The 14,259-nt window shown below is 42.6% G+C and overlaps 1 protein-coding gene across 5 annotated transcripts in view; it reads right to left on the reverse strand.

Annotated features, from left to right (window-relative positions):
* kdm6ba (lysine (K)-specific demethylase 6B, a) overlaps positions 1-14,259 on the reverse strand; it is a 61,005-nt gene that overhangs the window by 16,790 nt on the left and 29,956 nt on the right. For 3 of the 5 annotated variants that reach the window (XM_053861219.1, XM_053861214.1, XM_053861217.1), the window contains one exon: positions 4,454-4,512. The gene's annotated coding sequence lies outside the window, so the exon portion shown is untranslated. Of the gene's footprint in view, positions 1-531; positions 1,133-4,453; positions 4,513-14,259 lie in introns of those variants that run through there. The other 2 variants (XM_053861218.1, XM_053861215.1) reach the window with 2 other exon arrangements.

The following is a 14,259-nucleotide window of genomic DNA, read 5'->3' on the forward strand; positions in this document are numbered from 1 at the left end:
GACCCCAGCGCTTCTGCTGCACACCCCGATATACACACAAGCGCAGATCTCACAGAACACACTTCTTTCTGGCTATCTGATGAACCGAGTGACCCAAACCGCCGAAGCGCCTTGGCAACATCAAACATACCGGATCCGAACCAAATAAATACACGGAACTGAGTGATGAAGAGTGAAGACAAAAATAGCTTCCCTCAAATGAGACACAATACTCTCTTATTATCCGAACGCGACAGAAGTAGGAATTCCCTTCAAACCACGTGGTTAACATACGGGATTACGATGATCTCAATTACGGCACACAAACACCGGGATTAAAGGGGACACAGACACATTCATAACCCCTCCCCCGAAGACACCGCTGAATGGAACCGAATTCGCTTTGATAACTTACTCACGTTGCGATCGATCCCAACAAAAGCACCAATCAATCGATATGGTTAATATAATCAAAGTGCCTATCGACTCCAATGAATCGATTTTCAGATTAAAATACACATCGAGTGAAACTAAACTTGGGAGCGGACTCACCGTTTAAGACAGCGAAAATGGTAATAAATAAAATGTAAAAACTCCGAGCAATTCTTCTTTTAAATCCAGTGAATGTTACGGTTAAAGGCACTCCTCGTATCCGGGACCGAACAGTTCCGAGTCGGCAGAGAAAATCCCAACGAGTCGGTGTGAATATTCCAGATATAGAGTCCGTCCGTCGCGGTAATATCGTCCATGAGCCGGCCGAGGTTAGACCTCGGAGTCCGATGAAGGTGTTGCTTCTCCGGGTTTTGGTTCCGAACGTGTCCGCTTACCGCTCGCCACCTCTCCGTGTCGAGCTCCTCCTCAGCCGGGCAGGATCGAGCTGCTGCTCCGTTCAGCTTTAAAGGGACAGAGTCTCTCACACACGCTCACGCTGACACACACACACAGGCCCTGACGTCATCGAGCGGCTCCGGAATTCCCTGACAGAGCAATCCGGGTTCGGTTCTTTCACCCGGTACCGGAGACGTTGCCACCCCTTCAACTCTCATTTTAAAACCTATCGAATGTTTTATCTTCTATTCACGAAACAACAGTCGAAAAATAACCGGACCGTTCAGGAGATGACATAAGTACGACTCTCAGAATGCATCATAAAGAAATGAAATTACTCATATTACTCGTTTCTCATAAATGTGTGACACACCTTTGTTTCTTTGTGATGATAGTGTATCTTCTCAACTCAGCAACACAAACGAGGAAGCTACATTGCCCCAACCGCAAAGTTTTATTGCAGACCTTATCTACTCCTGGAGATCACTAAGAATTAGACACAGCTCAGCGTATCAAGCAACATGTTCGAAATAAGAGGTGTCAGACATTTACAGCGGTTACAGTCCGACCCTTCTGGTTAGATTATATTTGGAAAGTGCCAACTTGGCAGGCCAGCAGGAGGTTAATTCAGCAACCACGGTAAAAAGTGATGATGACAGAAGATACAAATGTAAACAGTCAATTCCAATGGTCACGTCGCAGACAAGCATTGAGCTGAATCCCTCCAGCAGTGTCAGAAAGACCGAGGGTCCATTGTCATGTTGGTCATTTAACACAGTGTAATCATTGTAAAGAAAGCGGGCATGAGTTCCTCAGTGGCACTTGTTATACTGAAGGGAGAGGACTGGCACATCAAACTAACAGGCTTTTACTAGAACTCCTGAACAGACCTAAGTTTTACAAATCAACATTATGCATAGTGTTGAAATCCTTGGACGAAAAAAAGTTCACTCATAAAACTGATAATAGTGAAATATATATGAATGGCCAGACACTGCCAGTACAGAGTCTTGGTCCCAAAAGTGATTCAGGGAGGCAAAGCCACAAACTCTGATACACCTGAAACACTGAGAGCAAGAGAGAACTGCTAACTAAATCCTGAGGCTCAACAAAGTGTGCGTGTATGTTGGGATAAATCCTCCCATATGGCGCGTGTTTCATCGTAACATCTGGAAGTGATTACGTCCTCCTTAATTATCGACATTTAACTTTCTTGCAATATGCAGTACAATGTGATTGTGAGTTTTCTGCATACTGTACATAATGTAAGGAGACCATTAGTTGAGCAGAACGCAGAGGAGAAGACTGCTGATTGATGTGGGCACATGGGTGGGAGGTAAGTGTACCACACACTTTGTCCCTCCACACACAGTCCCACACACGGTCACACATAGTTATGACACAATACATCGTGTGTAACCATACGCATTAATCGCCCCTTTGAAAGCCAATTAAATCAAGGTTACTTCAGGACAAGTACAAATCCTGAGTCAGGATAATGTTTGTTTAAATCACCCAACAATACAGAGCGATGAGAAGTGCAGTTTTATGAAGTTTTATCATCCCTGACCACCTTTTATAAAACCTAAAACGACACCAAGGACTTTGGGGAAGATATTCTGGAGACATGAGGAGGAGCGTATGCAGTTCAGCACGCATTGTTCCTTATAGTGTTGTAAACATGACTCGGTGTAAGACGTGTGTGGTTCATGGTCGACTGTCCCTGGTACAGATGGTACTTCTCAGCCTCTGATATATGTGTGGGAATGTGAGTGCGTGGAGGGGGACACTGTGAGTAAGCCTTTTGGGTACACTGAGAAACTGACAGACACGACAATGATCTCCCCCACACTTCACACACACACACACGCATGGACACATATAAAAGCAAGTGTACTTGAAATCCAAACACATGAAGAGCAAAAGCTCACGTCACCTCAAGTTTTAAAATGACATGTGATAGGACAAAGCCCCCCAGATGGTTTCTGATGCCACATGGCACAATGCAATGGTGTTTCTATGCACGCTACAGCATATTAGAAATGAGTGTCGTCAAACCTCACGACTAGAGGGAACACGTTTAATATGCTCACTGAAATCAATGAATTATTAAGATAGTTCACATGTTTCCACTGGTCATCTGTTTCAGCTGGGATAAGATAAAATCATTAGAGAAATTACTTGGTCTTTTTTATTATTATTAGAAATGTCGAACTTGGCGATTACAATTTAGTATTGGTGGGACATATTAGATCATGCTGTCGGAAATAAGTAATTATTGTTTCTTCCACTTCCAAACCTCCATCACAGCCTCAATATTATCGAACACTATACTACAAGCTTTATACGGTATGTGGCACGTTGGTAGTTGGACCATGACCACTGGTTTCCACCATGCTACTGACCCACTGTGGTGCTGCCACTCTAGGTTTCTCATCGATGACAGGGGTGCTGCGTCCCAGATGTGATGGGCCACTGAGCCGCACTAAAAAGATCAAATGTTGGTCTGATCATTCAGAAAGGAAGTCAGTCACTGAAAACCAAATTCGACAACACTAAACAATAAACACAGTCTTTGAATTGCAATTTACTATAAGCTGGTGCCCCCAGCGCAGCGGCACCGTGCCATCAGATGGAAGACTATCTCACTACCTGATACCACACACAACAACGTAAATGATAAAATCTTAAAGCGCTAAATGGTCCAGCTGATCTTCTGTTGAGGTTGAACCTTTCCTGTTCAGTCATCACCAGACTTTGGCCCATGACACAGGATCACAGTGACATAGTGAACTGATGCTGTTAAATAGCGCCCTGCTTTTATCCACAAAACTGCAGTATCGCCTCTTATGAGCCACCAAACATAAATAGTAATAAAAGCAATGCTTGTTTTGTCTTGCACATTTCACAGCCCCACCACACACATGAACACAACACATGTGAAGGATATTCTGTAATGAACACTCTGTTCCCAAAAAGCTGATGTATTGTTGCCTTGAAATGCCCATATTGCACCGACAAACAGTTGTTGAGGAATTTAAACTACTCTCTTATTTGCCAGTATTGTTGAGAACTGGCGACTTTCGGGGAGAGAGCCGAGGCAGATGGGGCTGTAACGTCATCCTTTTCAAAAATATCTAGCTCCGGTGTCATGACATTTACGAAACTCTGCGACCCGATTTCAAAAAGTACCAGATACAGTGACGGAAAAAAAAAAAATCCGTACGGACGCAGATCCGACACCGAACTTGTGAGAATACAACCAACTCCTTCTCTGTGTGGACAGTGTCATAAACGTATACAAATAGTTTCATAATGCCAACAATATTGTGCTTTTTCTGTTTTTTCAAATCACCGTAAAAGGTTTGCATTTCAATGATCATTTCAGGAACAGACACATTTTGGCTGTACAAAGCCACGTTAAATGACATCCTTGTCAGAGGTATGCCTTGTTGCAGCGCCTCACTAGTTTGAAATTGCACTCATTTGTTTGTCAGGGCTGAGAAATCAACCTCAGAACAAGGTCCAATCCTTGGTGTTATATAAACTGACAAAGCCTGGATCACAACATTCATTTAAAGTGCTGAACATATGTATACACTGAATGACATTGAAAAACAGGCACATTATCCACGAAAATCCTTACCAAGAGATCATGGGCATCAAAGTCCCTGTCCTGGAGGCCTCAGCAATACTGTCCACCACCTGAAAGCAGATCCAATAAAACTAGGTCAGCTTAATCTCCAACAAGGTTTCTTTGAGACAAAATAAAAGCCTTCTTGCACCTCAAACCTGTGGAGCACAAACAGACTGCAGCTTCCTTGATTTTCACACACAGCTGAAATGGATCAACCGTGTGTGACATTCCAAAGTGGGTCGCCCACAACGATCAGTACTGATGTCAAAGATCAAAAGTTCAAGCAGCCACGGTTTCATTTTGCCTGGTCGATTCATTCCTAACCAAGGTGGCAACGCACCTGTTTGTGTGTGAGTGTGTAACACCCAGAACACACATAAGGGCTTGGGCCATCTGTGTATGTGTGTTTTGCAGCCTGACACTGAATCACTGAGTTGGCGTAAGGTCACATGACCGGGAACAGGTGGCACACACACGCAAGCACACACAGTCCTCACCAGATCCATGTTGACTGCATCAATTGTCTGCCCTAGGTCTGGCGACTCTGGCGTCCATGTTACTCAACACCTCCACTTCCTGTTTTTCTATTCTTTCTTAGGGATATCAGGCATCAAACACACCCACACACAGCTAGTGCAACGGCCACTGCAGGTTAAAGATTTGACCTATAACCTGAGGTGAGGGGCCACAAGCCTTAAAGGGCCACAGCTGCCCTCACAGCTGTGTATTTCCTGGTGAATATGTGTGTTGTAAATGTGAAGGTGTGGGTTTAAATATGCAGATTTGCTAGTGTGTGTGGGTGTGGGTGCTGTGACACACCGACTGGATGTCAGAGGCTTTGACACAATCATTTAACCTTGATCGATTAGCAAGACTGCATGTGGAGGGGGAGGAGGTGGGAAGGACGGAAAACGTCTTACGGCCTCGAAGTAGACAAAAATCTTAAGTAGTGATGAGGAGGAAAAAACAGTGCTCACAGGTAGACTTCATACTTGAACAATATATTTTCTTTTCTTTGTTTCACATTTAATTTTTATAGTCAGCTACATTTACAGACCTGTATGAAGGTTGTTCACTACATTGTGTAGATGTGGCTGTTGACACATACTTCATGAACTATCAGGATTATTTTACTCACATATTAGGCAATCGGAGGTGTGGCTATCACACCTGACCTTTTGCTCACCTATTATAACTTGCACTGGCGCCAGTGACTCAGTCCATATCAATGTCCAATCAAACATTCACATACTTGCGTCACTCTTAGCTTGTTGCAGTTACAACTCCACAACAAACTGACCTACCATACAATCGGGAGGCACCGGGAGAGAGAGAAGGCATGTGTCAGCCTGCGTGGCATGAGCAGAACTGCCATGCCTGACACTTTAGTCACAGATGATTCAGTACTTCTCTTCAAGTCCAGGCAGTGACTTCCATGTAAGCAGACACAAACACTCATGACAACAACTTTTACTTTTTCGTCTTTAGGTACAGTCTCAGCAAAACAGCAAAACAGTGTTGCGCTTGACAAGCTTGAGCAACCCGTCATCCTAGAAACTGGTTCAGGAGGTCCTCACTGGTGAGGACACCCGGAATGTTGTCACACCCACTTGGAGTGTGTCACTAGTCTACGAAACAGGTAGAGCAGATCCCGACTGAGTAAGTGTAGTATCTACAATGAGTGGTCAGAGTTAGGTCAGCCTTATCAAGGCATTCAGAAGACCTGTGAGGGTGCAACATAGGTGGGGACTTGGGATACGCTACAGCGCTTAATGACAATGTCTTAAGTCAGGTGAACAAGTCAAACAAATTAAACTTCTTAATAATTCTGTTGAGTTTTTTGATCATTTATTAAAGTCAACTTCAGGGTAGGTCCAACACAACAAACCTGAGCAACAAGTCTACTCAGGCCACAGTAGTGTTGGGATGTCATGTAACACACAACCACTGGTGAAAGGATCAGACAAGTTCTACTCGTATTGCAAAAGAAATGACTCCCTTGTAAAAGAGTAGGAGGGTGACAGACTGACTGGAGCTTAACACACACACACACAATCAGAAGAAGACATGGCGAAGTGAACAGTTGGTTATAAATGAAGTCTAGACTGAGGCTAATGAAAGCAGCCTGAATATTATAGCTGCCAAAAGCAGCGTGTGCTTTTGTGACTAAGATGTTTGCGCATGTTATGAAAACCATACAAGCACGCACACACAATCTCACACACACACACAGAATCACATATCGAACATAACTGTGCCAGTGATGCAACTTGTGTATCCTGGCGCTCCTGGTCAGTCGACTTGAGAGAGAAACCCGGGAATCTCACCGCAGGGATTAAAAAGTAAGGCTGCTGACTATCTTTACAGTCAAAGTGTGTATGTGTGAAGAATCACATGGGACAAACACAAGATATTCTGCTTGTCCTGGACTCACATGATTTTCACATGGTGGCTTGCAGCCTCTTAACTGGACCAAACAGACACACTGGTGTGCATATACACACAGTGGCTGTATTGTTTCCCAATATCCGCTATGATCTCGAGGAGGTATCCGTGTCGGAGTATTTGAGGGGGGAAGGGAACAGCCAGATTGACCTCCAGACTCTGTGACCTCTCACTTCCTGTATGCATGGCACTTTGGAGATGCAACAGCCATTTCTCAAACACACACATCAAGCAATTAGCGCACACAGCGTGGAGCCTCGTGGCACACCTCCACTAATATTCAAGGAGGACAACACTGGTGGGACCCTTAGCATGGTTAGGTGACCTGGAAAAGGAAGTTCTTTCTGATGAAAATGCCAAGTTTCCCCTTAGTTCAAGTCGAGGTCTGCGGGTCCAGATCTCTTTTAACAGTTCACACATGGGAATTAGGAATGTCTTTCAAGACTGGAGGAATCGTCGTACGATGAGCAGTTCTCAAAGACAAACCAAACGTTTGTCAGCTCCACCCTATAGACAGAGCGACATCATCAAAATTCTAATGATTTTTTTTGGAGCATTAAATAGGCCGACAACAAAGGGCACACAAACCACAAAAAATGCATGGGCGTCAAGATCGATTACACTGTCGCTTGTCTGTTGTTTCAATTATGTGTCCAACATAGTATTGTTATGTAAGAATGTTCCTCTGAAACGCACAAGCGGACATGGCTCATTCTCGTTCACTAGTGTGCATTTATATATAATTCCAGGTTTAGCCTTGACGCATACCATTCTTCCGTGGGAATACCTATCTAGTTCATATTTTCTCACCAAGAAAGGCGACTATTTTCAAGCACTTTTTTTAATACGAGTGTGACTTGTGATAAAGTGCTCCTGAAAATCATCAAAGCAAAGAATATAAATTGATTGCTGTCGGGTTAAGACCGAACACGTTTGATGCAATACCAAATTTACTCGTGAGATTTTGTGTAACACAAGTCCCTGCAGGCACTGATCAAAGAGAAAACAATCAACCACCAGACGTCCAACAAAGCAAACAACACTGTCAGTAACCAGACTGAGAGTGGGCTACACATGCCATGTGTCAACAAACTACACCAAGAAACCAACGCTGTAAGTTTATAATTTACATATTTTCACATTTCCAGTCAGTTTTCTGAATCAGTCTCTGTCTGCTACTTAACACAAAATTCAAAAGCAGCATTTATCTGGAGCGTAGTCAAAGCTTTTGTTATTTACAACACAACAGTATGCATTTCATCGCAGAGACCTGGAACCTGGGGCATAAACCTTCGAAGAGTCCTCAATTGTACCGATTGAGCAAAAAAATGACTCAGTTTATTTGTTTATGAAATGCTGTTAGAGGCTCACCCTCTTCTGTTTTAGAAAAAAACATGAATAATGCAGTCCATATAGACGTTGAAAGAAATGCTTTAACAGGTTACAACATTTCACTTTCCACAGAGTCCTCTCATCCGCACGTCATAAATGTTCCGCTATTGTTCTATCAATGCTCATTCCATCATTCACATCCGTGCGTGTTCTTGGTTTAATGAACATGTCCCTTCATACATCAAGAGCTCCAAGAATAGTAGAGCCTCGCTACATGCATGATATGACTGTGGGTGTGTGTGTCTGTCTGTGTCAAGCTCCTCCCTTGAGAGCGACAGACAGGTGTGAAGCAGATTGGGTTCCGCCTCATTTCCTCTGCCCTGTGCAGCTGGTCAAGGACATGCGTGCGCACTCACACACAGATTATCTATAGGCCCTGGACACGATTCACATGAATACAAATAAAATACAGGGAGCTGTGACAGCATCAGTACAACTGTCTGTAAGATCATTACTACTGAAGAAGATCACAGCAAAGTCAACATTGTACCCATGGCAACGAGTCTGATTTGCAATGGGGACAAGCAGACCACTGAGACCCCTCCCCCTTTGCTATGGCTTCGATGCGTAATCTTATACATCTATGCAAAGTTTATTTCTTAACAAATACCAATATTACACCAATTATTACAGTTCCACTTCTGCTGGTCACAAATAATACATTTTATCCCTTGGGTTACGCATCCTTCTCTACTTCTCCAGTCAAAACACGTTTACGATGTTTAAAGTACACTATAGTATTTATAGTATTTTAACTAGTTGTACTATGTTAAACTATATGATACTTTGATGTAAATGTAAACGAATTGTTAAAGTAAATATAAGTACGGAATAGTCAATGAAAACAGATTCAGGCTGAAGCGGAAGCACGCAACCTCTCTGTAGTAGCTCATGTGTGTCACCGAGTTCCTGTGTCCCGGAGTAACCCTAGCCCTCCCTAACCAGTTTAATCTCTCTCTGCTTTGCTGTGACATCATCATGCATGATCCTGAAAATGTTTTCCAAACAACAACATGCCCTTCCATCTACATCGTGGCGCACTGACTTGAGTACTTGCTCACAATATGCCAACACTAATAAGGATGTCATCTTCGTGGATTAAGGTCACTGTTTTGCTATGAAAATCTCAGAAAAGCTCTGCGCTTGTACAGTGACAACTTGTGTAAAATGTATTTATTATACTATGATTTGACTGAATTATTTTTCAGATAGTCCATCATGCCATGAGGATGTACCTCTTTTACACTGCCTCAATCGGACTGAATTACTGTATATTTACAACACTATTTTTCTACTGGCAATTGTATTTTATTCTACATAAAGAAATGACAATATTTCACATTATGATGAGACTTTCATTGCAAAATGTCCTTCTTTATTATATTGTCATCCATTCCGTTTATCCTACAAGGCTGTTTCTCAAGGATTTGTTTCCATACTATACATGTTCGTTGCCATGGTGCTACAGTGATATATGAAAGGGTTGATGCTTGTTCTGATCAGAAATTAGATTCCCATTTAAAACATTTTTTATGTACCGATAGTTTACTTTGACTCTTTTCTCCCTTCAGCAGTATTACATTTTGTCAGGAATTTAGTTACTTTAGGGTGCCACAGTTAATCAAAGTTTGGCTGCCATATTGAACCAATTTGATCGTCGGCAATACACATATTTACTGGGCCCAAGATTTCATCCAGAAACTAGTACTTTGCGATCTAATTTGGAGAGAGCCTGAGTCAAACCTACTTATAACCAAACCAGTAGTACGGCATCTGACTTACACCTGTCAATCATTCATTTGTGACCCGAGCCGTCTGAACATGGCAGACATGAATGAGATTATTTTTGTTCATGTTTGCAAATGTACATACTTAATGCTTCTGCTGGCATGTCCGGGTGTATAACTGTACTCGTTCCTGTATTCTATAATTGTTTGTATTATGTTGCACTTCGGCTGTAATAACATATTTATTACAGTAGTAATTGTTCATGTTTTCATATCTAATGTTGTTCACACATTTTAAAATTAACACAATTAAAATACAAATGCTTTCCTTAACACCATGACAACTTGTGATCTATAAATAAATGGCAAATTATTATCAGGATAATGTGATAACTTTGGTCATAATTGTGCAGTCCTATTACACAAGCCTTACTTGGGTACATTTAAATACCAATCCACACATCTACATATAAATACAGAAATGTCTGACACAGTATATGTCAGTACACAGTATATGGCAGTATTTCACAATTGCATGTACAAGTACATTAAAGAAAGGTCAGACTGCGTGCATCTCACATGTGCACGTTGATGCAAAAACACAGACAGATAAAAAAGGTGGGGGCAGAGTAGATTTCACGCTCTCTGAGCATCATCTCCCAGGCGCTCCTGGTCCTGACATTTTATTTATGATGTTAACTTCCTGCCCTTGTCGCTTGTGTCTGCATCTCTCTTTGTGTCTGTGCTTCATGCACTAATGACTACATCCGTCAGAAAAGCTCACTATAGGAGGAAACCCTAAATCATTTTCTCAGCCCAAAATTCAAATCTGCATTCTCCGCAGATATCATTTATTCATAACCCATCTTCCAGAGTGGCAGTGCATTTTTATATTGCATGAAAGGTTTGGTCGCAGTATTGATCCAACTGCATTGTTTTCACAGTAGTGTTGACCGTACTGTGTGGAATATAAGTTATTACCAGTGGAACAGTACAGTCCTCCAGTACAGTGGAGGGACTTAAGTTATATAAATTTACAATCAGACCCATGCCCCCACACACACAGACAAGCACAGATGTATGCAGGCCAGCAGTGGTCTGGTGCTGAGAGCTCCAACAGCTGTACCATTGATTGACAGGGATTTAAAAGGTAAAGTTGAAATGGAGATAAAGCAGGAATGGGAAAGAAGAGACAACCCTATGGAGGAGAGAAGGAGGGTGCAGACAGACAGTGGAGGGATGGCAGGATCATGTTACCACGCACACACTTCTAAACAGACCCACAGAGGTCACAGTGCACCCACTGCCCCCCAGACACACTTGTAAACTGTGACTGTGAGTTACACCCATACCTCCTCCTTTCTTGCCTACATCCAAAATGAACTGAAAACCACTTCAATTACAAAAAGCCAAAACAAGGAGCTCAGTATTTTACTGAATGGACAATTGTGCTGGCCTTCGTTGCTAACTAAAGACCCACGACAGATACCAGAGCATACAGAGACCAAGTCTAATACCAAGACTTTGTGGGCTTTAGACTGAGTCAAGACCAACACCAATGAATACAGAACAAATAACTAGTTCATTGTTTTGGAAAAAAATGTGTCTATATGACTTACAGGCTTAGGTTTCTTGTATAATGAATTTAGTCTGCTCACACCCACATTGTTCTCAGTCACTCAACTTGGTCTCAGGCCCTCAAGTTCTTGGTCTTGGACTTGGTCTGTGTAGGCAGAGGTCTCTGTTTCGACTTAGGCGGTCTTAACTGCAACACGACCATATTGTATTTGAAATTGACAGGCAAACGTTGCATGTCCTTGATTGCTTCCTGTAGAGTACCAGATACTCCCCATATGTAAACAAGTTAGTTGTGTAGTTTAGTATTGCTGGCTCACCCAAAAAAAGATGAGCAGTTCGTGAAAACTTTGCTCAACATTAACAATGCAAAATATGACACTAAAACAAGTCCACTTCTGAGTAATTTGCCAGGCGTAAATTACACTTCTTATTTATTTTACAAAATAATTTGTGCTAGCTTGTACTGCCTAGTTCAGTGTTGAAAAAACTGTTACCTCCCTTCTAGTCTGAATTGTAGGCTGTGCTACATTGCTAGCGATAGCTAGCTCTTACAGTACCTAGTGCAGAGAAACAGGCGGCAACATATTTCTGACTGAATCAAAGTCTCTTGATCAGCAGCTATGCTGTGAATGAACGGGAGGTATTGTCAGGAACACACACGCACACACACGCTTTGTTATCGTAGATGTTACACAACAGAGCTGTGAGTCAAAGTTCACTGTGGAATTAGGTTAAAGATACAGTGAGAGTCAACGCACAGAGACAAATGAATTAGAAGAAAACGGTCAATGAGTCAGATGGTTCACTGAATTACTCATGATAAAACCTACGAATAATTTCAGTTGCTTTTGCTTTTCAACGATTCCTGTTGCCTGGACTCCAGAGAGTATGTTCATTCTCTATTGGCCAAGACACAAATTGTTATGTAACATGACCATACAAAAAAAAAAAACGTCTTCTGAGTGGCTTCCAGTATTTACTGTTTTATTAATAGCTACAGTTCTGGTCCTAGTACAAAGTAAGTAATTAATATTTGGAATGTACTGTATATTAATGGATTTTTACTAATGTTTGATTTTGTTTCCTGCTATTCATTCTATGCATGATAGGTGCGAGGACAATTTTTCCACCGGCAGCTCAAAGATTACTATTCTCCTTTTAGATGTGAAAAGCATAGTGAAGACATGGTGAAAGGAATTAACAAAAACAAATAGCAGTCGGCACATCCAGCTGCAGCAACACGCTCCTAGATCAACAGCCGTGGCTTCCCTCAAGGTGTTCTCTGTCCTCTCCATTTCTCGATGTGTGCCAACAGGTGCAACATTTTTCATCACTTTCCAAATGTCACACATTTTCATTCCCAAGATGTCAAATAGCGGCTATATTCAAGGGGACTGTGCTGTCCAACGTTGACGCCAAAGATGGTCCAAAAGAAGAGGGAGCATGACACTTGTTGTATGCGTTTTACTCACAATGCAGCTTAACTGAAACGCATGATCATTTGAGGAAGGAGCGCCATCCAGTGGTGTAACCCTAACCCCAACATCAGTCTTTCCTTCACTGCCCACGGCGTCAGGATATGCCGCAGAAGGCAGACAGTTTCTTACAATTGAAAGCCGTAGGCGTCAACATGCAACACAGACAGCTGACGTCCATGGGGGACGCAAAAGTCTGTTTGTATATGGTCGGTATTTGACACATTAGAGCGCAGGTGTCTTGCCTTGCGCTGACAGATCATGGATGGATCTGAGTGCACTTACAGTTCAACCTGGTCTTCAGAGGTCAAAAGTTATCAGTGATAATGCGGACAATTACTGAGTACCATGTACTTCTACCTCAGTCCTGGGATGCTGGTTCAATTCAGTGGTATTCTGCTGCTACTGTCACAGGCCGGACCACAGAGGGACATGCCTCTTTTGAGGTGATCAGCTGTCCCTCCAAAATGTACACAGAGACATTTACATTTCTCACAGTCACATTTGAAAAGTTTGCCCAAAATTGGTGACAGAGCTCACTCATGCACCCTGCCCTTACTTCAGTCATGCCAACATTAGCACTGCTCCAAAGGTTCATTGTCATCACTTGTATGTGAATGGTTCCATGTGTCGTCTTTAAGTGTGTAGACCTTTCCCTCTAAGTTGATGCAAAGTTTTGTTCACAACACTGAAATGAGATGTGCCACTGCACTAGAGTAGCATTATTTCTAAGTCTCCTCCATGTCTTCATGGCGCTAGCTTATGAGTAGTGCACTCAAGAGAATTTCTGACACGCAAATGTTAAATATTTCAGTATCCAAAATGTCTATTGCATGGAATGGGGACACTGAGGTTCCCAACAACTTGCATGACAGACAAGTAGTGATGTGTAGAACCGGCATGATCTCTCCTCACTAGAGCAGCAGTCGAACATGCCTTAGTCTTTGAAGTGACATTTAATCGTCAGACTAACAAACATTTATTGACACTTTCGGGCTTTCACTGGCACTGTTATTAGCCCAGATCCAGCCGACACAACCAGCCACGGCGCCAGCCAACCTCCCTCTTACTCCCCCATCTCTTGCTCGTCTGCTCTTGCCTCCCCCCTGTTTTTAAACACACACGCACACCACCCCCTCTGCTCTCCTTTCTCTCTCTTTTTCTTCGGCAGGCAGAAACACACTCAATCAGCCCCTCC

This window comes from Synchiropus splendidus, chromosome 3, assembly GCF_027744825.2.
Source record: "Synchiropus splendidus isolate RoL2022-P1 chromosome 3, RoL_Sspl_1.0, whole genome shotgun sequence".
NCBI lineage: Eukaryota > Metazoa > Chordata > Actinopteri > Syngnathiformes > Callionymidae > Synchiropus > Synchiropus splendidus.